General features: G+C 46.7%; 1 long non-coding RNA gene across 1 annotated transcript; it reads left to right on the top strand.

Annotated features, from left to right (window-relative positions):
- Positions 1-744: 744 nt before the first annotated feature.
- On the top strand, positions 745-2,794 carry LOC149971573 (uncharacterized). The gene is made up of 2 exons (XR_016491755.1): positions 745-2,162; positions 2,588-2,794. It is a non-coding gene; the product is annotated as an uncharacterized LOC149971573 (long non-coding RNA).
- Positions 2,795-25,470: the final 22,676 nt, after the last annotated feature.

The raw sequence follows: 25,470 nt of genomic DNA, 5'->3' as shown, positions 1-25,470 counted from the left end.
TCTGACACCGCCTGGTAAAGAGGTCCTGGATGGCAGGAAGCTTGGCCCTGGTGATGTACTGGGCCTTACGCACTACCCTCTGTAGTGCCTTGCGGTCGGAGGCCAAGCAGATGCCATTTCATAGAGTAATGCAAACAGTCAGGATGCTCTTGATGGTGCAGCTGTAGAACCATTCCTGATGGGGAATAGGTTTTGTCGTGCCCTCTTCACGACTGTCTTGGTGTGCTTGGAACATGTTAGTTTGCTGGTGATGTGGACTCCAAGGAACTTGAATCTCTCAACCTGCTCCACTACAGCCTCGTCGATGAGAATGGGGGCATTGTCATGTATTGTCATGTTGTGTGTTTCTGTCCTTTCCCTTCACCCTGTCTCCCTCTGCTGGTCGTTGTTAGGTTACCTTTTCTCCCCCTCTTTCCCCCAGCTGTGCCTTGTCTCCTCCTAACTACCCATTCACCCCGTTTCCCACCTGTTCCCTTTTTCCCTCTGATTAGGTCCCTATATCTCTCTCTGTTTTTGTTCCTGTCCTTGTCGGATTCTTGTTTGTTGTGTTTCATGCCTGAACCAGACTATCGTCATGTTTGCTGTAACCTTGTCCTGTCCTGTCGGAATCTGCCGGTCTATCTGAGCCTACCTATGTTTGGTTATTAAAGAAGCTCTGTTTAAGTTAGTTCGCTTTTGGGTCCTCATTCACTCACCGTAACAGGCATGCTCGGTCCTCCTTTTCCTGTAGTCCACAATCATCTCCTTTGTCTTGATTACGTTGAGGGAGAGGTTGGTGTCCTTGCACCACACAGTCAGGTCTCTGACCTCCTCCCTATAGGCTGTCTCGTCATTGTCTGTGATCACTGTTGTGTCATCGGCAAACTAAATGATGGTGTTGGAGTCATGCTTGGGCGAGCAGTCATTAGTGAACAGGGAGTACAGGAGGGGACTGAGCACGCACCCCTGAGGGGCCCCTGTGTTGAGGATCAGCGTGGATGTGTTGTTACCTACCGTTATCACCTGGGGGCGGCCCATCAGGAAGTCCAGGATCCAGTTGCAGAGGGAGGTGTTTAGTCCACGGTCCTTAGCTTAGTGATGAGATTTGCGGGCACTATAGTACTAAACACTGAGCTGTAGTCAATGATCAGCATTCTCACATAGGTCTTCCTTTTGTCCAGGTGTGAAAGGGCAGTGTGGAGTGCAATAGAGATCGTCTGTGGATCTGTTTGTAGTGGTATGCAAATTGCAGTGGGTTTAGGGTTTCTGGGATAACGGTGTTGATGTGAGCCATGACCAGCTACAGATGTGAGTGCTACTTGTTGGTAGTCATTTAGACAGGTTACCTTAGTGTTCATGGGCACAGGGACTATGGTGGTCTGCTTGCAACATGTTGGTATTACAGACTCAGACAGGGAGAGGTTGAAAATGTCAGTGAAGACACCTGCCAGTTGGTCAGCGCATCCTCAGAGTACACGTCCTGGTAATCCGTCTGGCCCTGCGGCCTTGTGAATGTTGACCTGTTTAAAGGTCTTACTCACATTGGCTTTGGAGAGCGTGATCACACAGTCATCTGGAACAGCTGATGCTCTCATCCATGTTTCAGTGTTACTTGCTTCAAAGCGAGCATAGAAGTAATTTAGCTCGTCTGTTGGGCCCATTTCACTGATCAGCTTGTGGCTGTGCTTCCCTTTGTAGTCTGTAATGTCCTGTCACATCCGACGAGTGTCGGAGCCAGTGTAGTACGATTTGATCTTTGTCCTCTATTGATGCTTTGCCAGTTTCAAGGTTCATTGGCGAGCATAGTGAGATTTCTTATAAGCTTCCAGGTCAGAGTCCCGCTCCTTGAAAGCTGCAGCTCTACCCTTTAGCTCAGTGTGAATGTTGCCTGTAATCCACAGCTTCTTTTTGGGGTATGTACGTACGGTCACTGTGGGGACAACGTCATCGATGCACTTATTGATGAAGCCAGTGGCTGATGTGGTGTTCTCCTCAGTGCTATTGGAAGAATCCTGAAACATAATAACGTCTGTACCCACAAAAAAGTCCAGTAGCTTAGCATCTGCTTTATCTGACCACTTTTTTATTGTGGGAGTCACTGGTGCTTCCCGCTTAAATATCTGCTTGTAAGCAGGAATCAGGAGGATAGAGTTAGGGTCAGATTTGCCAAATGCAGGGCAGAGGTGTCAGGTGCGTGAATGAGGACCCAAAAGCGAATTAACAAAACAGAGTTTCTTTAATGACGAAACACACGTAGGCTCAGATGGACAGGCAGATTCCGACAGGACAGGACAAGGTTAGATGAACAGTCAGATTCCGACAGGACAGGACAAGGTTGCAGCAAACACGACGATAGTCTGGTTCAGGCATGAGTAACACAAACGAGAATCCGACAAAGACAGGAGCAGGAACAGAGAGAGATATAGAGACCTAATCAGAGGGAAAAAGGGAACAGGTGGGAAAAGGGGTGAACGAGGTAGTTAGAGAAGACAAGGAACAGCTGGGGGAAAGAGGGGGAAGAAAAGGTAACCTAGTACGACCAGCAGAGGGAGACAGGGTGAAGAGAAAGGACAGAAACAGGACACAACATGACAATACATGACAAGAGGAGAGCTTGTATGCGTCTCTGTGTGCGGAGATATAAGGTGGTCTAGTGTTTTTTTCCCTCTGGTTGCACATTTAACATGCTGATAAAACAGTTTTAACTTTCCCTGCATTTAAGTCCCTGGTCACTAGGAGCGCCGCCTCTGGATGATTTGTCCCTAAACAGAGAGACACAGTGGCAGAATACTTTACCACTGTGACTGACCCAAAATTAAGAAAAGCTTTGACTGTGTACAGACTCAGTGAGAATAGCGTTGCTATTGAGTAAGGTCACCGTAGGCACACCTGGCTCTCCAGAGAAGACAGGCTGGCACACAGGAGGTAGAACCTGCACTTCCTATCCTCCTGCCAAATGTGTGACCATATTAGAGACACATATTTCCCTCAAATTACACAGACCCACAAAGAATTTAAAAGCAAATGCAATTTTGATCAACTCCCATATCTATTGGGTGAAATACCACAGTGTGCAAACACAGCAGCAAGATTTGTGACCTATTGCCACAATAAAAAAGCAACCAGTCAAGAGCAAATGCCATTGTAAATACAACCTAAAGATGTGTTTTTTTATTTTCCCCTTTTTACTTTAACTATTTGCACATTGTTACAACACTGTATATAGACATAATACGACATTTGAAATGTCTGTATTCATTTGGAACCTGTGTGAGTGTAATATTTACTGTTCATTTTTTATTGTTTTTTTCACCTTTGTTTATCCATTTCACTTGTTTTGGCAATGTAAACATATGCCCCTTGAATTTGTTTTTCATAATAATAATTGAGAGAGAGAGCATTTCATTTGTGCCACTTTATACAGAGACAAATCCAAGCAAAGTAGCAGTTCAGGGAGGAAAGTCACAGTAATACATCCCCACTCAGTTCAGGGAGGAAAGTCACAGTAATACATCCCCACTCAGGTCAGGGAGGAAAGTCACAGTAATACGTCCCCACTCAGTTCAGGGAGGAAAGTCACAGTAATACGTCCCCACTCAGTTCAGGGAGGAAAGTCACAGTAATACATCCCCACTCAGTTCAGGGAGGAAAGTCACAGTAATACATCCCCACTCAGCTCAGAGAGGAAAGTCACAGTAATACATCCCCACTCAGTTCAGGGAGGAAAGTCACAGTAATACATCCCCACTCAGCTCAGAGAGGAAAGTCACAGTAACACATCCCCACTCAGTTCAGGGAGGAAAGTCACAGTAATATATCCCCACTCAGTTCAGGGAGGAAAGTCACAGTAATACATCCCCACTCAGATCAGGGAGGAAAGTCACAATAATACGTCCCCACTCAGTTGAGGGAGGAAAGTCACAGTAATACATCCCCACTCAGTTCAGGGAGGAAAGTCACAGTAATACATCCCCACTCAGTTCAGGGAGGAAAGTCACAATAATACGTCCCCGCTCAGTTCAGGTAGGAAAGTCACAATAATACGTCCCCACTCAGTTCAGGGAGGAAAGTCACAGTAATACATCCCCACTCAGTTCAGGGAGGAAAGTCACAGTAATACGTCCCCACTCAGTTCACAGAAAAAAGTCACAGAAATACATCCCTACTCAGTTCATTCTAATCAAGGAATTTTGCAATTTAATGGAACATTTAATTTATTAATTTTGTTGTCATTGTGGCAATCTCTCAATTAGCTATTGTATATCTAACAGAGATGAGGTGGAACTAATGTCACCCCAATGAAACAAAAATGATGTGCATTCACAATTAGGCTAGTGGATGTGTGATTTGAAGAGATATTTAGTGGGCCAAGCATCAAGGTGTTGAAATGGAAACCCCTGTTGGCATGTTGAGCAGCAGAGTCACACTTTTTCTGGTCATAATAGCATTGTCTGCCAGAAGACCTCTTAAAATATCAGAATGTTGCCATGTCATGTAAAAGTAAACCTTCCACACTCCAAAGGAAGAGGATGGTGCAGAAAGGCTATGAAGTTGAATGAGTTGTAATGAAAATGAATAAGATGAGAGAATTTAAATTGAAGACTTCAGTTTACGTTCCAGTAAACTAAAATGATAAATATTTGTGGCGGACTCATGGTTATTACAACGTCTCCTAACTAATCTGAAGCTCCAGCTCCCATGTCCTCAGGCTTACTGTAATGGTTCTATTGATCACTGCCATCTTAGAAACGGTGGCTTAACGTGATGAATGTGTTTAAATATGCACATCATCTCCCTTATAGTGCTTTATTCACATGAAAGAGAGAAAGTGAAATATTTACTAAGTACTGGAATTAAGAAGGCATTCCATTGCCTTATGCTGCAGAAACCACTGTTATTATTCTATTGGATGTGCAAGGCGGAGGCTATTGAATGATAAACCTGCTTGCTTGTGTGTTTGTGTGTGTGTGTGTGTGTGTGTGTGTGTGTGTGTGTGCGTGTGTGTGTGTGTGTGTGAACTAAGACACACACAGAGCCTCTGCTTCACTTTTCAGTACTTAGTGATTTAGTATTAAGACAGGATTTGTGTTTCAACCAAGGGTTAAATTGAAGAGGTAAGGAGTGGAACAGACAGAAGAGGAAATGAATTTCAGTCACAAATTGGGGACAGCTCCACCACTGAAACCAATTGACAGTGTACCAATTTAACCCCACAAGAACGGGTTATCTAGTTCAACAACATTGCTGTCATCATCCTAAATTAATTACCTTCCAAGACTTCAAAGAAGTAAACCCAAACCAACAACTCAGTTTTAACAAAACATTTCCGAGCTGGCCATCCAAATCAAAATTGAACAAGTTATTGCCATAGCAGAGCTGTTTTTATTAGGGAAACAATTCCAGCTTACAACAGAGTGTGTACTTTGTCTCTCCTTCAACAAAACAGACACATTAGTTGGGAGGAGCTGAATGGAATAGTTCTCCTTTTTATCAACACTGTCATTGGGGAATGGGGAGTTGTTGGACTGGACTGTGGCCTACGCTCGCAATGCGTCATACACATACTCACACCTTTTTAATTTGAGTCAGGCCTATCAAATCACCAGGGAAGGAGAGGGTAATGACGTGTCCTATACAGTAGACGAACGTTTTAATCTCACTCCGTCCAAATGAGTCTGCGGTGCAATCAAACATTTGTTATGTAGGGAAAGGCATCTCAGGATGATGACTGGGTAGCCTCACAGCAATATGGCAGCACAGTGGCATTGAGCTGTGGAGAGAGATTGCAGTTGCCATGGCTTCTCCATCTCTGAGAATGAATGTTGATTGGCTTGGCTAAAATAATGGAAAATGGATGAAAGCCCAGAACACAAAACTGGTTCTGAAGATTTACAGTGTTTGTGTTTGGGTTTATTGTTCTGGTCTAAATGGAATGCATGGAACAAGTAATGTAAGATGGAGCTGACAGACATGGGAGCTCTGCTTCTAGCTTCTAAGCAACTTTGCAGTATAATTTTGTGTGTGTGTTATTTCTTTCATTATTAGCCCAGAACATTGTTTGTGCTATTACATACAGCCGGAAATAACTTTTGGATATCAGAAAGGCGGTAACTCGCCAGCATTACGACCAGGAATACGACCTTCCCAAATAGGATCCTTTCTTCGTACCCCCCAGGGCAATTTAACTTATCCCAGAGGCTGCTCCAAGACGCCATCGGCGGAGAAGAGGTATTTTGAGTGGACTTTGAGTGGACTTGAGTCCGTACACACCATCCACCGCTTCAGAGTATATTACTCACTAATGTTCAGTCTATGGACAATAAATTAGACAAGCTCAGGGCGAGGATCTACTTCCAGAGAGGCATCAGGGACTATAACATGGAATCATAGCTCTCTTGGGATATACTGTCCCTGTCCATACAGCCAGCTGGGTTCTCAGTTCATAAAGAACTCTTCGGGAAGAAGAAAGGCGGTGGTGTATGTTTCATGATTATCTACTCGTGGTGTGATTATGAAAAAATACAGAAACTCAAGTCCTTTTGTTCACCCGACCTAGAATATCTCACAATCAAATGTATTACCTCCCCAAATAATTATTTTGGGATATAGTACCATGGTGCCCCTCAAAGAACTACACCAGACTTTATGCAAACGGGAAACCACAAATCCTGAGGATGCATTTATTGTAGCTAGGGATTTTATCTAGCTACTTCCAGACACATATTGAGAGAACGCCCCACTCTGACCATTTTACTCGACCTAGCAGTGTACGGATTGACGCTGGAGACAAGAAGCAGGTACAGGGAGTAAACATTTAATAACCACGGACAGGAACAGAATATGGACAGCGTCTGGAGAGGGGAAAAGGAAACAACAATAATGCTGACACAGGGATGAAACAGGATGCAGACAGATATAGGGAAGGCAAACAAAACGTGATGGAGTCCAGTTGAGTCCAATGAGAGCTGATGCGTGTAATGATGGTGACAGGTGTGCGTAATCAAGGGCATCCTGGCGCCCTCGAGCGACAGAGCGGGAGAGCGGGAGCAGGCGTGACAGTACCCCCCTCTAGGGGCACCACCCGGCATCCCGCTGTGGTGTGGGAGCTTGACAAGCCGGCTTAGGCGTGGGAGCTTGATGAACCGGCTGAGGCATGACGTCGGATGGGCGCCTGCTGAATCAACTCAAGGAAAGAAAACCTCTGAAGCCAGCTAAGGCATGGAAGCCCGACAAGCCAGCTGAGGCACCCCCGGTTCCATCGGCGACGGCACCCGGACCCGACATCACCAACAAAACCAAAAAAAACAAAACTCCGTAATGCTTCACATATTGGTGTCAGAATTCTGTAAGGATCAACGCTGGAGATGAGAAGCAGGTAACCACAGACAGGAACAGAATACGGACAGCGAATGGACAGGGGAAACGGAAACGACAATAATGCTGACACAGGGATGAAACAGCAGAAACCGACAGAGAGAAACAGCTCTTTAGCACCAGAGCGGGAGAGCGGGAGCAGACATGACAAGCAGAGCTGTTTAGGCTGGTTTCCTGTTATCCAGAGTATTGGTGACTATAACTGTGCTGCTGGCAATAGTTTATTTACGCTTTTTTGCCAAAGTTTACTGACATCGGCTATATTCAATGGGTGTTGAGTGTTCGTAAATTCATCACTTATTCTGCACTCTGGCACACTCTGAGGAGAGTATTTTGTTAAGACATGTAGTTAGTTGGCTAGCTAGGTAAACAATGAACTACAATCCGAACTCATGACGTTACTATCCTGCATTACTATCCAGCTAACCAACCAGGTTCAATGTTAGCTAGTGGGTCTGAGAAGCGAATAATAACAACAAAAACACCTAATGTTAGGTAGCGAGCCAGCCAGCTAACGTTAGCTAGCTAGCTAACAGCACACTTTAACTTGAAATGAAACCGCTTTCTGTCAAATTATAAGCGTGCATTATCTAAAAATGTAGCAGCCAGACTATTTTTTGTATACATCATTGATGGACGCATCTCCTGTTGAATGCCATGGTTGCCCTTAGTTTGAAGATGTATTCCGGAGACAGGTGTTTTCTCCATCTCCTTAGCTATCATACTCGAATACCACTGATTTCAAAACTCGGTCCTCCTGAAAGTGGAGAACATACACATAACGTTAGATAGCGAGCCAACCAGCTAATGTTAGCTAGCTAACAGTACAGTTTAACTTGACATTAGGCTTATACAGTTTTACTACACAATGCATTTTTAAATAATGCGTTAGAGAGGATTACCTAGACATAATGACCAGCTCAAATAGACAGAAGTGTGCTATACGGCAGATCAATCCAAAGTCATTTCTCGGCATGTCCAGCCCACTCATTATCTCAGCCAATCATGGATAGCGGGAAGGTTACTTACTCTGTGGCTTAACCAACTAGGCTCGTAATTTAACACTTTTATACATATTTACAGATGGCAATTACGTTTCTTATTAAGGCACATGAAAGTTCAAATGTTCGAGAAGGCATTTGTCAAAAGTTTCAGTACAAACGGCTCTCCTGTTAAGTAGTGACCCGCGACATACGCCTAGTTTCCTGAAACGGGTCACATTTGACCATTCTCTAACAAGTTCCAAGCTGCTGTCAATGGGGTCTGAAATGAAGGATTCCACATTGAGAGAAAAAGAAAAATGGATTAACTGAGTCCTGATAAAGAGGTGATTGCCTTTCCACTATTTTCTGATGGGCTTTCTATGCCCTATGGTCAAGAACGAACACTTCCCAGCTGACTGGACTGTTTGAGGTGATGTCATTAGAACCTGTTATTGGTTAATCCTGTGTTCCATCCTTCTGTGTATGTACAGGGTTTGGTTCCAACCCAGTACTAACACACACATACTAACACACAAGGGATTGATTATTATAGTGCTTGATTAGTTTCGTCATTTTGAGCTAGTGCATAGTGCGAACAAAAGCATGCACACTGTCACACCCTGACCATAGTTTGCTTTGTATGTTTCTATGTTTTGGTTGGTCAGGGTGTGATCTGAGTGGGCATTCTATGTTACATGTCTAGTTTGTCCAGTTCTATGTTCGGCCTGATATGGTTCTCAATCAGAGGCAGGTGTTCGTCATTGTCTCTGATTGGGAACCATATTTAGGTAGCCTGGTTTTCACTGTGTGTTTGTGGGTGATTGTTCCTGTCTATGTGTTTTCACCAGATAGGGCTGTTTAGGTTTTCGTTACGTTCTTTGTTTTGTAGTGTTTGTATTGATTCGTGTTTTACGTTTGTCTATTAAAACATGGATCGCAATCTACACGCTGCATTTTGGTCCGACTCTCTTTCTCATACAGAAAACCGTGACACACACGGTGTGTCCTCAGTCACCAGGGTTGAAGAAAAGTGTTCTAGTAGCAACGGTCTTCCAAATTGTTAAACGGTTTAAAAACAACAATTGTAGAATGGATAAAGAAGACACTCGAAACTTTTAGAATTTTTATAATCCATCAGATATTGATTAAATAATGAATGGATTTTGGTGTGGATTCAGGAATTTAATTTCTCAAATTACACCTTTTGTTTCTTAGACTGCACTCATATCTATATGGTATATGCCTCATTTGCAAAAACACACGGTGTGTATATGCATATACTAACACATGTATTTGCATTTTTGCACATAGTAACCCATAAAGAGGTGGAAAACGGCTGTAACCACCAAAAAGTTGCTCTGTATACCCTACCTGCACTCACCTGCTCTGTCTACCCTACCTGCACTCACCTGCTCTGTCTACCCTACCTGCACTCACCTGCTCTGTCTACCCTACCTGTACTCACCTGCTCTGTCTACCCTACCTGAACTCACCTGCTCTGTCTACCCTACCTGTACTCACCTGCTCTGTCTACCCTACCTGTACTCACCTGCTCTGTCCACCCTACCTGTACTCACCTGATCTGTATACCCTACCTGCACTCACCTGCTCTGTCTACCCTACCTGCACTCACCTGCTCTGTCTACCCTACCTGTACTCACCTGCTCTGTCTACCCTACCTGCACTCACCTGCTCTGTCTACCCTACCTGCACTCACCTGCTCTGTCTACCCTACCTGCACTCACCTGCTCTGTCTACCCTACCTGTACTCACCTGCTCTGTCTACCCTACCTGCACTCACCTGCTCTGTATACCCTACCTGCACTCACCTGCACTGTCTACCCTACCTGCACTCACCTGCTCTGTCTACCCTACCTGTACTCACCTGCTCTGTCTACCCTACCTGCACCCACCTGCTCTGTCTACCCTAACTGCACTCACCTGCTCTGTCTACCCTACCTGTACTCACCTGCTCTGTCTACCCTACCTGCACTCACCTGCTCTGTATACCCTACCTGCACTCACCTGCTCTGTCTACCCTACCTGCACTCACCTGCTCTGTCTACCCTACCTGTACTCACCTGCTCTGTCTACCCTACCTGCACCCACCTGCTCTGTCTACCCTACCTGTACTCACCTGCTCTGTCTACCCTACCTGTACTCACCTGCTCTGTCTACCCTACCTGCACCCACCTGCTCTGTCTACCCTACCTGCACTCACCTGCTCTGTTTACCCTACCTGCACCCACCTGCTCTGTCTACCCTACCTGTACTCACCTGCTCTGTCTACCCTACCTGTACTCACCTGCTCTGTCTACCCTACCTGCACTCACCTGCTCTGTCTACCCTACCTGTACTCACCTGCTCTGTCTACCCTACCTGTACTCACCTGCTCTGTCTACCCTACCTGCACTCACCTGCTCTGTCTACCCTACCTGTACTCACCTGCTCTGTCTACCCTACCTGTACTCACCTGCTCTGTCTACCCTACCTGTACTCACCTGCTCTGTCTACCCTACCTGCACTCACCTGCTCTGTCTACCCTACCTGCACTCACCTGCTCTGTCTACCCTACCTGCACTCACCTGCTCTGTCTACCCTACCTGCACTCACCTGCTCTGTCTACCCTACCTGCACCCACCTGCTCTGTCTACCCTACCTGCACTCACCTGCTCTGTCTACCCTACCTGCACTCACCTGCTCTGTCTACCCTACCTGCACTCACCTGCTCTGTCTACCCTACCTGCACTCACCTGCTCTGTCTACCCTACCTGAACTCAGCTGCTCTGTCTACCCTACCTGTATTCACCTGCTCTGTCTACCCTACCTGCACTCACCTGCTCTGTCTACCCTACCTGAACTCAGCTGCTCTGTCTACCCTACCTGCACCCACCTGCTCTGTCTACCCTACCTGCACTCACCTGCTCTGTCTACCCTACCTGCACCCACCTGCTCTGTCTACCCTACCTGCACTCACCTGCTCTGTCTACCCTACCTGCACTCACCTGCTCTGTCTACCCTACCTGCACTCACCTGCTCTGTCTACCCTACCTGCACCCACCTGCTCTGTCTACCCTACCTGAACTCACCTGCTCTGTCTACCCTACCTGAACTCAGCTGCTCTGTCTACCCTACCTGAACTCAGCTGCTCTGTCTACCCTACCTGCACCCACCTGCTCTGTCTACCCTACCTGCACTCACCTGCTCTGTCTACCCTACCTGCACTCACCTGCTCTGTCTACCCTACCTGCACTCACCTGCTCTGTCTACCCTACCTGCACCCACCTGCTCTGTCTACCCTACCTGAACTCACCTGCTCTGTCTACCCTACCTGAACTCAGCTGCTCTGTCTACCCTACCTGCACTCACCTGCTCTGTCTACCCTACCTGCACCCACCTGCTCTGTCTACCCTACCTGAACTCACCTGCTCTGTCTACCCTACCTGAACTCAGCTGCTCTGTCTACCCAACCTGCACCCACCTGCTCTGTCTACCCTACCTGCACTCACCTGCTCTGTCTACCCTACCTGCACTCACCTGCTCTGTCTACCCTACCTGCACTCACCTGCTCTGTCTACCCTACCTGCACCCACCTGCTCTCTCTACCCTACCTGCACTCACCTGCTCTGTCTACCCTACCTGCACTCACCTGCTCTGTCTACCCTACCTGCACCCACCTGCTCTGTCTACCCTACCTGCACTCACCTGCTCTGTCTACCCTACCTGTACTCACCTGCTCTGTCTACCCTACCTGCACCCACCTGCTCTGTCTACCCTACCTGTACTCACCTGCTCTGTCTACCCTACCTGTACTCACCTGCTCTGTCTACCCTACCTGCACCCACCTGCTCTGTCTACCCTACCTGCACTCACCTGCTCTGTTTACCCTACCTGCACCCACCTGCTCTGTCTACCCTACCTGTACTCACCTGCTCTGTCTACCCTACCTGTACTCACCTGCTCTGTCTACCCTACCTGCACTCACCTGCTCTGTCTACCCTACCTGTACTCACCTGCTCTGTCTACCCTACCTGTACTCACCTGCTCTGTCTACCCTACCTGCACTCACCTGCTCTGTCTACCCTACCTGTACTCACCTGCTCTGTCTACCCTACCTGTACTCACCTGCTCTGTCTACCCTACCTGTACTCACCTGCTCTGTCTACCCTACCTGCACTCACCTGCTCTGTCTACCCTACCTGCACTCACCTGCTCTGTCTACCCTACCTGCACTCACCTGCTCTGTCTACCCTACCTGCACTCACCTGCTCTGTCTACCCTACCTGCACCCACCTGCTCTGTCTACCCTACCTGCACTCACCTGCTCTGTCTACCCTACCTGCACTCACCTGCTCTGTCTACCCTACCTGCACTCACCTGCTCTGTCTACCCTACCTGCACTCACCTGCTCTGTCTACCCTACCTGAACTCAGCTGCTCTGTCTACCCTACCTGTATTCACCTGCTCTGTCTACCCTACCTGCACTCACCTGCTCTGTCTACCCTACCTGAACTCAGCTGCTCTGTCTACCCTACCTGCACCCACCTGCTCTGTCTACCCTACCTGCACTCACCTGCTCTGTCTACCCTACCTGCACCCACCTGCTCTGTCTACCCTACCTGCACTCACCTGCTCTGTCTACCCTACCTGCACTCACCTGCTCTGTCTACCCTACCTGCACTCACCTGCTCTGTCTACCCTACCTGCACCCACCTGCTCTGTCTACCCTACCTGAACTCACCTGCTCTGTCTACCCTACCTGAACTCAGCTGCTCTGTCTACCCTACCTGAACTCAGCTGCTCTGTCTACCCTACCTGCACCCACCTGCTCTGTCTACCCTACCTGCACTCACCTGCTCTGTCTACCCTACCTGCACTCACCTGCTCTGTCTACCCTACCTGCACTCACCTGCTCTGTCTACCCTACCTGCACCCACCTGCTCTGTCTACCCTACCTGAACTCACCTGCTCTGTCTACCCTACCTGAACTCAGCTGCTCTGTCTACCCTACCTGCACTCACCTGCTCTGTCTACCCTACCTGCACCCACCTGCTCTGTCTACCCTACCTGAACTCACCTGCTCTGTCTACCCTACCTGAACTCAGCTGCTCTGTCTACCCTACCTGCACCCACCTGCTCTGTCTACCCTACCTGCACTCACCTGCTCTGTCTACCCTACCTGCACTCACCTGCTCTGTCTACCCTACCTGCACTCACCTGCTCTGTCTACCCTACCTGCACCCACCTGCTCTGTCTACCCTACCTGCACTCACCTGCTCTGTCTACCCTACCTGCACTCACCTGCTCTGTCTACCCTACCTGCACCCACCTGCTCTGTCTACCCTACCTGCACTCACCTGCTCTGTCTACCCTACCTGCACTCACCTGCTCTGTCTACCCTACCTGCACCCACCTGCTCTGTCTACCCTACCTGCACTCACCTGCTCTGTCTACCCTACCTGCACTCACCTGCTCTGTCTACCCTACCTGCACTCACCTGCTCTGTCTACCCTACCTGAACTCAGCTGCTCTGTCTACCCTACCTGCACTCACCTGCTCTGTCTACCCTACCTGCACTCACCTGCTCTGTCTACCCTACCTGCACTCACCTGCTCTGTCTACCCTACCTGCACTCACCTGCTCTGTCTACCCTACCTGAATTCAGCTGCTCTGTCTACCCTACCTGCACTCACCTGCTCTGTCTACCCTACCTGCACTCACCTGCTCTGTCTACCCTACCTGCACTCACCTGCTCTGTCTACCCTACCTGCACCCACCTGCTCTGTCTACCCTACCTGCACTCACCTGCTCTGTCTACCCTACCTGCACTGTCTACCAACCTGCACTCACCTGCTCTGTTTACCCTACCTGTACTCACCTGCTCTGTCTACCTTACCTGTATTCACCTGCTCTGTCTACCCTACCTGCACTCACCTGCTCTGTCTACCCTACCTGTATTCACCTTCTCTGTCTACCCTACCTGCACTCACCTGCTCTGTCCACCCTACCTGTACTCACCTGCTCTGTCTACCCTACCTGCACTCACCTGCTCTGTTTACCCTACCTGTATTCACCTGCTCTGTCTACCCTACCTGTACTCACCTCCTCTGTTTACCCTACCTGTATTCACCTGCTCTGTCTACCCTACCTGTATTTACCTGCTCTGTTTACCCTACCTGTATTCACCTGCTCTGTCTACCCTACCTGTACTCATCTGCTCTGCTTACCCTACCTGTATTCACCTGCTCTGTCTACCCTACCTGCACTCACCTGCTCTGTCTACCCTACCTGCACTCACCTGCTCTGTCTACCCTACCTGAACTCAGCTGCTCTGTCTACCCTACCTGCACTCACCTGCTCTGTCTACCCTACCTGCACTCACCTGCTCTGTCTACCCTACCTGCACTCACCTGCTCTGTCTACCCTACCTGCACCCACCTGCTCTGTCTACCCTACCTGCACTCACCTGCTCTGTCTACCCTACCTGCACTCACCTGCTCTGTGTACCAACCTGCACTCACCTGCTCTGTTTACCCTACCTGTACTCACCTGCTCTGTCTACCTTACCTGTATTCACCTTCTCTGTCTACCCTACCTGCACTCACCTGCTCTGACTACCCTACCTGTATTCACCTTCTCTGTCTACCCTACCTGCACTCACCTGCTCTGTCCACCCTACCTGTACTCACCTGCTCTGTCTACCCTACCTGTACTCACCTGTTCTGTTTACCCTACCTGTATTCACCTGCTCCGTCTACCCTACCTGTACTCACCTCCTCTGTTTACCCTACCTGTATTCACCTGCTCTGTCTACCCTACCTGTATTCACCTGCTCTGTCTACCCTACCTGTATTCACCTGCTCTGTCTACCCTACCTGTATTTACCTGCTCTGTTTACCCTACCTGTATTCACCTGCTCTGTCTACCCTACCTGTACTCACCTGCTCTGCTTACCCTACCTGTATTCACCTGCTCTGTCTACCCTACCTGTATTCACCTGCTCTGTCTACCCTACCTGTACTCACCTGCTCTGTTTACCCTACCTGTATTCACCTGCTCTGTCTAGACTTCCTCATTAACTACTGTTATCACGTTCTGCTGCAACATTTAACAAGTGTGTCAATAGCAGGATAACCTTGAATTAAAAATCTCCAGTTTGTCTCTAGTTTACACCGCCATACATACTTTACATTGTTTGTGAATTCCGACATAATATCACTATGATCTGAGTGTTCATTTTGGGAAGCCGCTTTCTTTTCAGCCATCTAATTTGTAAACATTTCAACTTTTTATAACTATAACGTTTTTGTCACGCCCTGACCATAGTTTGCTTTGTATGTTTATAGGTTTTGTTTGGTCAGGGTGTGATCTGAGTGGGCATTCTATGTGGTATGTCTAGTTTGTCTGTTTCTGTGTTTGGCCTGATATGGTTCTCAATAAGAGGCAGGTGTTAGTCATTGTCTCTGATTGGGAACCATATTTTGGTAGCCTGTTTTGGCATTGTGGGTTGTGGGTGATTGTCTATGTTAGTTGCTTGTGTCAGCACATTTGATATATGGCTTCACGGTCGTAGTTCATTTATTGGTTTGTTCAGTTTACTTCGATTTTTCGTCATCCATTAAAATGATGCATTCACACCACGCTGCACTTTGGTCTGTTTCTTACGACGATCGTGACAGTTTTTAAATTCTACAAAACATGAACAACCATCAACATCAACGTTTCTTGTGATGTAAGTGTTGAGACGATGCGTTAAATCCCAGACAAAACGTTGTTATAGATTGAACGGAAATACAATGTATCCTATTAAGGCCATTTCAGCCATTACCGGGGAGTGTTTGACACGTCATTACAAACATTTCCGAGGTCATAAAGTTAACAGGAAAAAATTACAGGGACGCACAAGAGTATGAAAGAGTCGCAGGAAGAAAAGGAAAGCAATCAATCGAGTGAGATTTAAGTGAAAAGTGGACTTTGCACCACTCAAACACAGGACATAGGTGGCTAAAATAGACAGATCCTCAGGTGGGCGAGGCATGTGTGTTGATAGTTTTAGGAGCAGAGCAGCAGCTGGTTTTTCTCAGGCACTTCCTGTCCAGAATGTACCCTGCAGGCGGCAGTTGAAGAGGGAGGCTTGTTGAGTCATCTGTCTCCCGTTCAGCTTGATCCGATCGCTTTGGAAGACTCTGCTGACTGGCAAAAACTAATATCTGGGAGAGAGACGGATCTGTGGAAGCCTCTGCTGCCTGGCGAAAACTAACACCTGGGAGAGTGACAGAGCTGTGGAAGCCTGGCCCAAGCTTGTGATTCTGTTAGACCCACTCACACAGATTGAAAAAACACATGCATGTCCTACACACAGATAAGATACAAGCACACATGACACACACACACACACACACACTCCGCTCCTCTCTATCTCCTCTCTCTGATACTCAATTCAATTCAATTCAAGGGATTTATTGGCATGGGAAACGTGTTAACATTGCCAAAGCAAGTGAGGCAGACAACATACAAAGTGAATATATGAAGTGAAAAACAACAAAAATTAACAGTAAACATTACACATAGAGGTTTCAAAACAGTAAAGACATTACAAATGTCATATTATATATATATACAGTGGTTAACAATGTACAAATGGTTAAAGATAAAATAAATAAGCATAAATATGGGTTGTATTTACAATGGTGTGTGTTCTTCACTGGTTGCCCTTTTCTCGTGGCAACAGGTCACAAATCTTGCTGCTGTGATGGCACACTGTGGAATTTCAACCAGTAGATATGGGAGTTTTTCAAAATTGGATTTGTTTTCGAATTCTTTGTGGATCTGTGTAATCTGAGGGAAATATGTCTCTCTAATATGGTCATACATTGGGCAGGAGGTTAGGAAGTGCAGCTCAGTTTCCACCTCATTTTGTGGGCAGTGAGCACAGCCTGTCTTCTCTTGAGAGCCATGTCTGCCTACGGCGGCCTTTCTCAATAGCAAGGCTATGCTCACTGAGTCTGTACATAGTCAAAGCTTTCCTTAATTTTGGGTCTGTCATGCGTAGGTGTAATAGGTGGCAGGGAAGTCAGGCGCAGGAGAGTCAAATGGAGTGTAAAATGGAGTCTTTTAATAAAGTCCACGGAGTATGCTCCATAACACTAAATGTACATAAACATGGGTACGAGGACCCGACGCGCACCTATACAACAATCACACTACACTGACAATAAAACACTCTGACAAAGACATGAGGGGAAACAGAGGGTTAAATACACAACAGGTAATGAATGGGATTGAAAACAGGTGTGTGGGAAGACAAGACAAAACCAATGGAAAATGAAAAAAGGATCAATGATGGCTAGAAGACCGGTGACGTCGAACGCCGAGCACCGCCCGAACAAGGAGAGGCAACGACTTCGGCAGAAGTCGTGACAGGGTCAGTCTCAGTGGTCAGGTATTCTGCCGCTGTGTACTCTCTGTGTAGGAACAAATAGCATTCTAGTTTGCTCTGTTTTTTTGTTAATTCTTTCCAATGTGTTAAGTAATTATCTTTTTGTTTTCTCATGATTTGGTTGGGTCTAATTGTGCTGTTGTCCTGGGGCTCTGTAGGGTGTGTTTGTGTTTGTGAACAGAGCCCCAGGACCAGCTTGCTTAGGGGACTCTTCTCCAGGTTCATCTCTCTGTAGGTGATGGCTTTGTTATGGAAGGTTTGTGAATCGCTTCCTTTTAGGTGGTTGTAGAATTTAACGGCTCTTTTCTGGATTTTGATAATTAGTGGGTATCGGCCTAATTCTGCTCTGCATGCATTATTTGGTGTTCTACATTGTACACAGAGGATATTTTTGCAGAATTCTGTGTGCAGAGTCTCAATTTGGTGTTTGTCCCATTTTGTGAAGTCTTGGTTGGTGAGCGGATCCCAGACCTCACAACCATAAAGGGCAATGGGCTCTATGACTGATTCAAGTATTTTTAGCCAAATCCTAATTGGTATGTTGAAATTTAGGTTTCTTTTGATGGCATAGAATGCCCTTCTTGCCTTGTCTCAGATCGTTCACAGCTTTGTGGAAGTTACCTGTGGCGCTGATGTTTAGGCCAAGGTATGTATAGTTTTTTGTGTGCTCTAGGGCAACAGTGTCTAGATGGAATTTGTATTTGTGGTCCTGGTGACTGGACCTTTTTTGGAACACCATTATTTTGGTCTTACTGAGATTTACTGTCAGGGCCCAGGTCTGACAGAATCTGTGCATAAGATCTAGGTGCTGCTGTAGGCCCTCCTTGGTTGGTGACAGAAGCACCAGATCATCGGCAAACAGCAGACATTTGACTTCAGATTCTAGCAGGGGGAGGCCGGGTGCTGCAGACTTTTCTAGTGCCCGCGCCAATTCGTTGATATATATGTTGAAGAGGGTGGGGCTTCAGCTGCATCCCTGTCTAACCCCACGACCCTGTGTGAAGAAATGTGTGTGTTTTTTGCCAATTTTAACCGCACACTTGTTGTTTGTGAGCATTGATTTTATAATGTCGTATGTTTTACCCCCAACACCACTTTCCATCAGTTTGTATAGCAGACCCTCATGCCAGATTGAGTCGAAGGCTTTTTTGAAATCAACAAAGCATGAGAAGACTTTGCCTTTGTTTTGGTTTGTTTGGTTGTCAATTAGGGTGTGCAGGGTGAATACATGGTCTGTTGTACGGTAATTTGGTAAAAAGCCAATTTGACATTTGCTCAGTACATTGTTTTCATTGAGGAAATGTACGAGTCTGCTGTCCCCTCTCTCTCCTCGCTTTCCTCTCGCTCTTTTCTCTGTTCCCATCTCTCTCCACTCTCTGCTCTTCTCTGCTCCTCTCTTCTTTCTCCACTCCCCTCTCTCTCTCTACTCCTCTCTCTACTCCTCTCTTTCCTCCTCTCTTCCCCTCTTTACTCCTCTCTTCTCCTCTCTCTACTCCTCTCTTTCCTCCTCTCTTCTCCTCTCTCTTCTCCTCTCTTTACTCCTCTTTCCCCTCTCTTCTCCTCTCTTTGCTCCTCTCTCCCCTCCTCTCTCTACTCCTCTCTTCTCCCCTCTCTACTCCTCTCTTTCCTCCTCTCTTCTCCTTTCTCTATCCTCTTTCCTCCCCTCTCTTCTCCTCTCTTTCATCCTCTCTTCTCCTCTCTCTTCTCCTCTCTTTCATCCTCTCTTCTCCTCTCTCTACTCCTCTCTTTCCTCCTCTCTTCTCCTTTCTCTACTCCTCTCTCCCCATCTCTCTCCCCATCTCTCTCCCCATCTCTCTCCCCATCTCTCTCCCCATCTCTCTCCCCATCTCTCTCCCCATCTCTCTCCCCATCTCTCTCCATCTCTCTCCCCATCTCTCTCCCCTCTCTTCTCCCCTCTCTTCTCCTCTTTTATCCTCTCTTCTCCTCTCTCTACTCCTCTCTTTCCTCCTCTCTTCTCCTTTCTCTACTCCTCTCTCCCCATCTCTCTCCCCTCTCTTTCCTCCTCTCTCCCATCTCTTTCCTCCTCTCTCTACTCCTGTCTCTCCCCTCTCTTCTCCCCTCTCTTCTCCTCTCTCTCCCCTCTCTCTCCTCTCTCTCCCCTCTCTACTCCTCTCTCTCTTCTCTTCTCCTCGCTATACTCCTCTCTCTCCTCTCTCTGCTCCTCTCTCTACTGCTATCTGCTCCCACCTCTACCCTTCCTCTATCTTGCCTCTACCCTGCCTCCATCCTGCCTATATTCAGCCTTTACCCTTCCTCTACCATGCCTCCATCCTGCCTCCATCCTGCCTCTACCCTGCCTCTACCCTGCCTCTACCCTGCCTCTATTCAGCCTCTATCCTGACTCTAACCTGCCTATATTCCGTCTCTATCCTGACTCTAACCTGTCTCTATCCTGCCTCTGCCCTGCCTCGATCCTGCCTCTGCTGTGTCTAACCTCACCTCCACTGCTGTCTGTCACTACTAACAAGCTAGAGCAGATTAGTTGGTGTGTTTGTGTTAGTGTGTGTATGTGTGTTCATTGACACTTTTTAATCAAAAAAGGCATATGTGTTGATATACTCACCTATGCATGTACACACACTCCCCATCATCTCTCCACACACACACTGGATGCCCATGCCTGATACATATGTCTCTCCGTTGATATGTCTGTCTATGTGATGTCCCGTCCCTGTAACTACTAACTTCCTATGTCTGGTGATTTCCACTGTATAATCTCTGTATCATGTCTGCTGTTAAAGGCAGCAGCCCCTGAGGACACAGTCTGTCTGCCAGCTCTGGTCCATGTACGGTTACTGCATTCAGAGCACAACATTTTTCACATCGCTCTGTCTCTCCTGCAGGAGCCTGCTGAAATATAGATATAAACTATAACGTCTGCATTTTGAACAGGTTCTTGCTTGTACAGTATATGCCTGCAGTCACCCCATAATGCTTAAGGAAAAGGTCATCTCTCATGGACAGATTCTACTTGTAAATCATTGTTTGGGGACTAGTAACACAAGCCGGAGCCCCTCTGGATTGATCCTTTGAGGTGTAAAAGCAGGAATATCAGGAGACACTACAGTGGAACAAGGCTGAGAGTCCTCAGAATAGCAAGTCTTATCAACATGATTGTTAGATTGGTAAGGCTACAGCAAGAACACCATTAAGCCTAGTTTAACATAGTCCATCAGGAACACCTGGAGAGCACGAGGCTGAAGTTGTTTTCGGAAAGACCAGCAGAGGCCTTGGGTCAAGGAGCAGGTTGGAGTTGTTTGTTGAGGTGAGGTTGGACACAGATGTAGAGATGAGAGAGAGTAGGAGTAGCTTAATGCCAAAAGGGTTTGGTTGTAATACCATATATAGGACTGGACTGGAGGAACTATTCCCATCTGGAGATATTCTACCTTCGGTCTGAGAGGACTGTTGTATGTTTCAGGCCAAAACAAAATCATACCAAAGCAGGGACGCCTGAACGCAAAACAGGCAAAACACCCAAATTCACACAGCTGAAAACAAAGCTCTTGCCGGCAAAAATGAATTGGATCGGCATCAACTGTCTCGTGTCTCATTCAATGTAACACTCCCCTTAACTGGGACATTATCTGACTGCAGTGCTGTAGCTGCGACGGAAACAGAAATGCCTGCTTTTTCAGATGAAACGCTTTGTCAGGGGGACATGATGCTTGGTTCAAAGCAGATACATTGCAGAAGTTTTAGTAGTTGTTGAACTTTGTGTGGTTGAACTTTGCTGTCTGATATGTGTGGTTGAACTTTGTTGTCTGATAGGTGTGGTTGAGCTTTGCTGTCTGGTAGGTGTGGTTGAACTTTGCTGTCTGGTAGGTGTGGTTGAACTTTGCTGTCTGGTAGGTGTGGTTGAACTTTGCTGTCTGGTAGGTGTGGTTGAACTTTGCTGTCTGATAGGTGTGGTTGAACTTTTCTGTCTGGTAGGTGTGGTTGAACTTTGCTGTCTGGTAGGTGTGGTTGAGCTTTGCTGTCTGGTAGGTGTGGTTGAGCTTTGCTGTCTGATAGGTGTGGTTGAACTTTGCTGTCTGGTAGTTGTGGTTGAACTTTGCTGTCTGGTAGGTGTGGTTGAACTTTGCTGTCTGATAGGTGTGGTTGAACTTTGCTGTCTGGTAGGTGTGGTTGAACTTTGCTGTCTGGTAGGTGTGGTTGAGCTTTGCTGTCTGGTAGGTGTGGTTGAGCTTTGCTGTCTGGTAGGTGTGGTTGAGCTTTGCTGTCTGATAGGTGTGGTTGAACTTTGCTGTCTGGTAGTTGTGGTTGAACTTTGCTGTCTGATATGTGTGGTTGAACTTAGCTGTCTGATATGTGTGGTTGAACTTAGCTGTCTGATAGGTGTGGTTGAACTTTGCTGTCTCAGATTGGTGTGGTTGAAATCTTCTCCTTAATTGAACACAGATGTCTCAGTTCCAAGATTGATCTGGCCTGCCTTGCCTGCCTGGGAAAGGGGGGTACCTAGCCTTCAACTGAAATGTGTCTTCTTCATTCAAACCAACACTGCCTGCCTACATGTGTGTTTGTTTGTGTTTACTCAGGCTTTATTGCCATAAATGACTCCAATTTAGCTCATTCTGGTAAAACAGACACAGAACAAATAACAAATGAATAACATATTTCTGTCATATTTCTGTCTGTCTGTCTGTCTGTCTGTCTGTCTGTCTGTCTGTCTGTCTGTCTGTCTGTCTGTCTGTCCCTCCATCTGCCTGTCTCTGTCTGGTTGTCTGTCCCTCCATCTGCCTGTCTCTGTCTGGTTGTCTGTCCCTCCATCTGCCTGTCTCTGTCTGGTTGTCTGTCCCTCCATCTGCCTGTCTCTGTCTGTCCCTCCATCTGCCTGTCTCTGTCTGGTTGTCTGTCTGTCTGTCTCTCCGTCTCTCTCGCTCTCTCTCTCTCTCTCTCGCTCTCTTCCTGTCTGTCTCTGTCCATTTGTCTCTCTGTCTCTGTCTGACCGTCTGTCTGTCTCTGTCTGTCTAGCCACCGTGCTTCTACACCTGCATTGCTTGCTGTTTGGGGTTTTAGGCTGGGTTTCTGTACAGCACTTTGAGATATAAGCTGATGTACGAAGGGCTATATAGGGCTATCTGTCCCTCCATCTGCCTGCCTGCCTCTGTCTGTCTGTCTGTCTGTCTGTCTGTCTGTCTGTCTGTCTGTCTGTCTGTCTGTCTGTCTGTCTGTCTGTCTGTCTGTGTGTCTGTGTGTCTGTGTGTCTGTGTGTCTGTCTGTGTGTCTGTCTGTCTGTCTGTCTGTCTGTCTGTCTGTCTGTCTGTCTGTCTGTCTGTCTGTCTGTCTGTCTGTCTGTCTGTCTGTCTGTCTGTCTGTCTGTCTGTCTGTCTGTCTGTCTGTCTGTCTCTGTCCATTTGTCTCTCTGTGTGTCTGCCTGTTTGTCTGTCTCTGTCCATTTGTCTCTCTGTGTGTCTGCCTGTTTGTCTGTCTCTGTCCATTTGTCTCTCTGTGTGTCTGCCTGTTTGTCTGTCTCTGTCCATTTGTCTCTCTGTGTGTCTGCCTGTTTGTCTCTATGTTTGTCCGTCTGTCTGTCTCTCTGTCTGTCCATCTGTCTCCAAGATGGATCTGGCCTGGCTGCCTGCCTGGATGACTACGTATGTGTTTGCTCAGGCTTTACTGCCGTAAATTACCCCAATTTAGCTCATTCTGATAAAAAAGACAAAGTACAAATAAACAAATTAAAAACATATTTCTAAGTATACTGTAAAGTAATTGAGAAATCAGAGTTACTGAGGTACTTGTGAACAGCCAAGGCAGGTGCTAAAGCACTGTCTGTCTCTGTCTGTCTGTCTGTCTGTTTGTCTTTCTCTCTCTGTTTGTCTTTCTGTCTCTCTGTCTGTCCGTCTGTCTGTCTGTCTAACTCTGTTTGTCTTTCGATCTTTCTGACTGTCTGTCTGTCTGTCTGTCTGTCTTTTCCGACTCAGTATGTGAGTGACTCACTGAGGTGTACATCATGAGATGAAAACATCATGAATCTTTTAGAATAAGCGTGAGACGGTTTTAAAGGGGTTATGTTGAGTAAGCACCAGACGTCAGCCAGCTCTCCTTTTAATAAAGAACATCTGGAAGAAGTCCATGTTCAATTTGAGAGGGCTTCACAAAGCTGTGAAAAGCAGTCTGGACTGAGGGTTTAACACTAGAATCCTTAATTGAAACAAAAGCAAAGTGCCACCCCGCCTCTGTTTCGGTTAAAAGCTGAGGGATGGGTCTGGAGAAGTGCAACCACTCTCAAAATCATAGACAGAACTATGGATGCAAGGATGGACCATCCATGATATCAACATTGTAGTTTTATCCATGTTTCGAGGCTTTACAGTCTTTGTTTACATTTACATTGTTTCCAAACCTACAAACCTAGGGTATGACAGTTGAACTGAGCTCATGAAGAATTTATAATTACTCTTCAAGAATCAATGGATGTCACGACTTCCACCGAAGGTGGCTCCTCTCCCTGTTCGGGTGGCGCTCGGCGGTCTACTAGAAGGTGGCTCCTCTCCCTGTTCGGGTGGCGCTCGGCGGTCGTCGTCGCCAGGCTACTAGCTGCCACCGATCCTTTCTCCTTTTACTTTGGTTTTGTCTGTTTTTTGTTTCACCTGTGTTCTATTTGGTTTATTAGGGGGGTAATTAAATCTCGCCATTTCCTCTGGGTTTTGTGCGGGATTGTTTCGTTTGCTGTCAGTTAGTTTTGGGTTGCATGTTCTTGGGTTCTGTTTAACAGGTGGGTTTTCCCTGGACTGTGTCTGAGTGGGTTTTGAGGCTACTGTTGTAGTCCGGTTTCCTGTTATTTGGCCTTGTTAAATAAACGCCCTTTTCAGGACTTGCTTTCTCCTGCGCCTGACTCCACACCCACATCTCCTTGGGGAGAATTTGACAATGGATGTATATGTCACTCATTTATAAGTCCAAAAATGGAAGTAGCAATTACGGATTATAGGTTTAAGGGCTGAGCCATCCAGGTAAAAAAATACTGCAGATTTCTCAGACTGTCGTTCTAAGCCACCTGAGTGTTACATCATTCATACTGGTGGAACCCGTCGATGCATTAATGTATTCAGCCCCCAGAACCCCTGTGGACAGTAATCTCCCATTAGAATACACTGTGCCTTAGGTAGACTTAATGACAATGACGCATATGGTAAATAACAACAACTACTATGATGAAATGAAGACATTCTTTATGTAATGGAGTTAAAAGCGTCTGAATTCCATTGGTTGCCGCAGTGCCGTCACCTGGTTGGAGGCTGAAAGAGTTCAGCTGCATTATTTAGTGTTGTGACATGTTGTAGACTATCTGGGTGGGAGTGGTGTGGTGCAATGACAACTCCTGGGTGGGGAAATGAGCTCTTTGATTCATAATGATAGCATTAATGCATTCATTTGTGAAGTGAATTCATCTGAATTTTTCCTTTTTCAATCGCTTTGATGCAGTTTTCACAGGTATGTGGTAGATTTTCACAACTCTGTGTACAAAACTCAAACCAGATCATCGAAAAGGCAGCTGTTTTAAAACTCTAAGCACGTTTTCAATTGACTAAGTACAACACACAAAATTACTTTTTCACCAAACTTAGTGTTTCATCTCACATTACTTTTGATAAGAGTCTCTTCTCATTTGTTAAAATACATGTCACTATTACTTACAGCTCATAATTAATAATCACTAAACCGTTT

Source organism: Oncorhynchus mykiss, chromosome 25 (assembly GCF_057628025.1).
Source record: "Oncorhynchus mykiss isolate SJ-2025 chromosome 25, ASM5762802v1, whole genome shotgun sequence".
NCBI lineage: Eukaryota > Metazoa > Chordata > Actinopteri > Salmoniformes > Salmonidae > Oncorhynchus > Oncorhynchus mykiss.
This window is presented reverse-complemented; position numbering and strand designations above follow the sequence as displayed.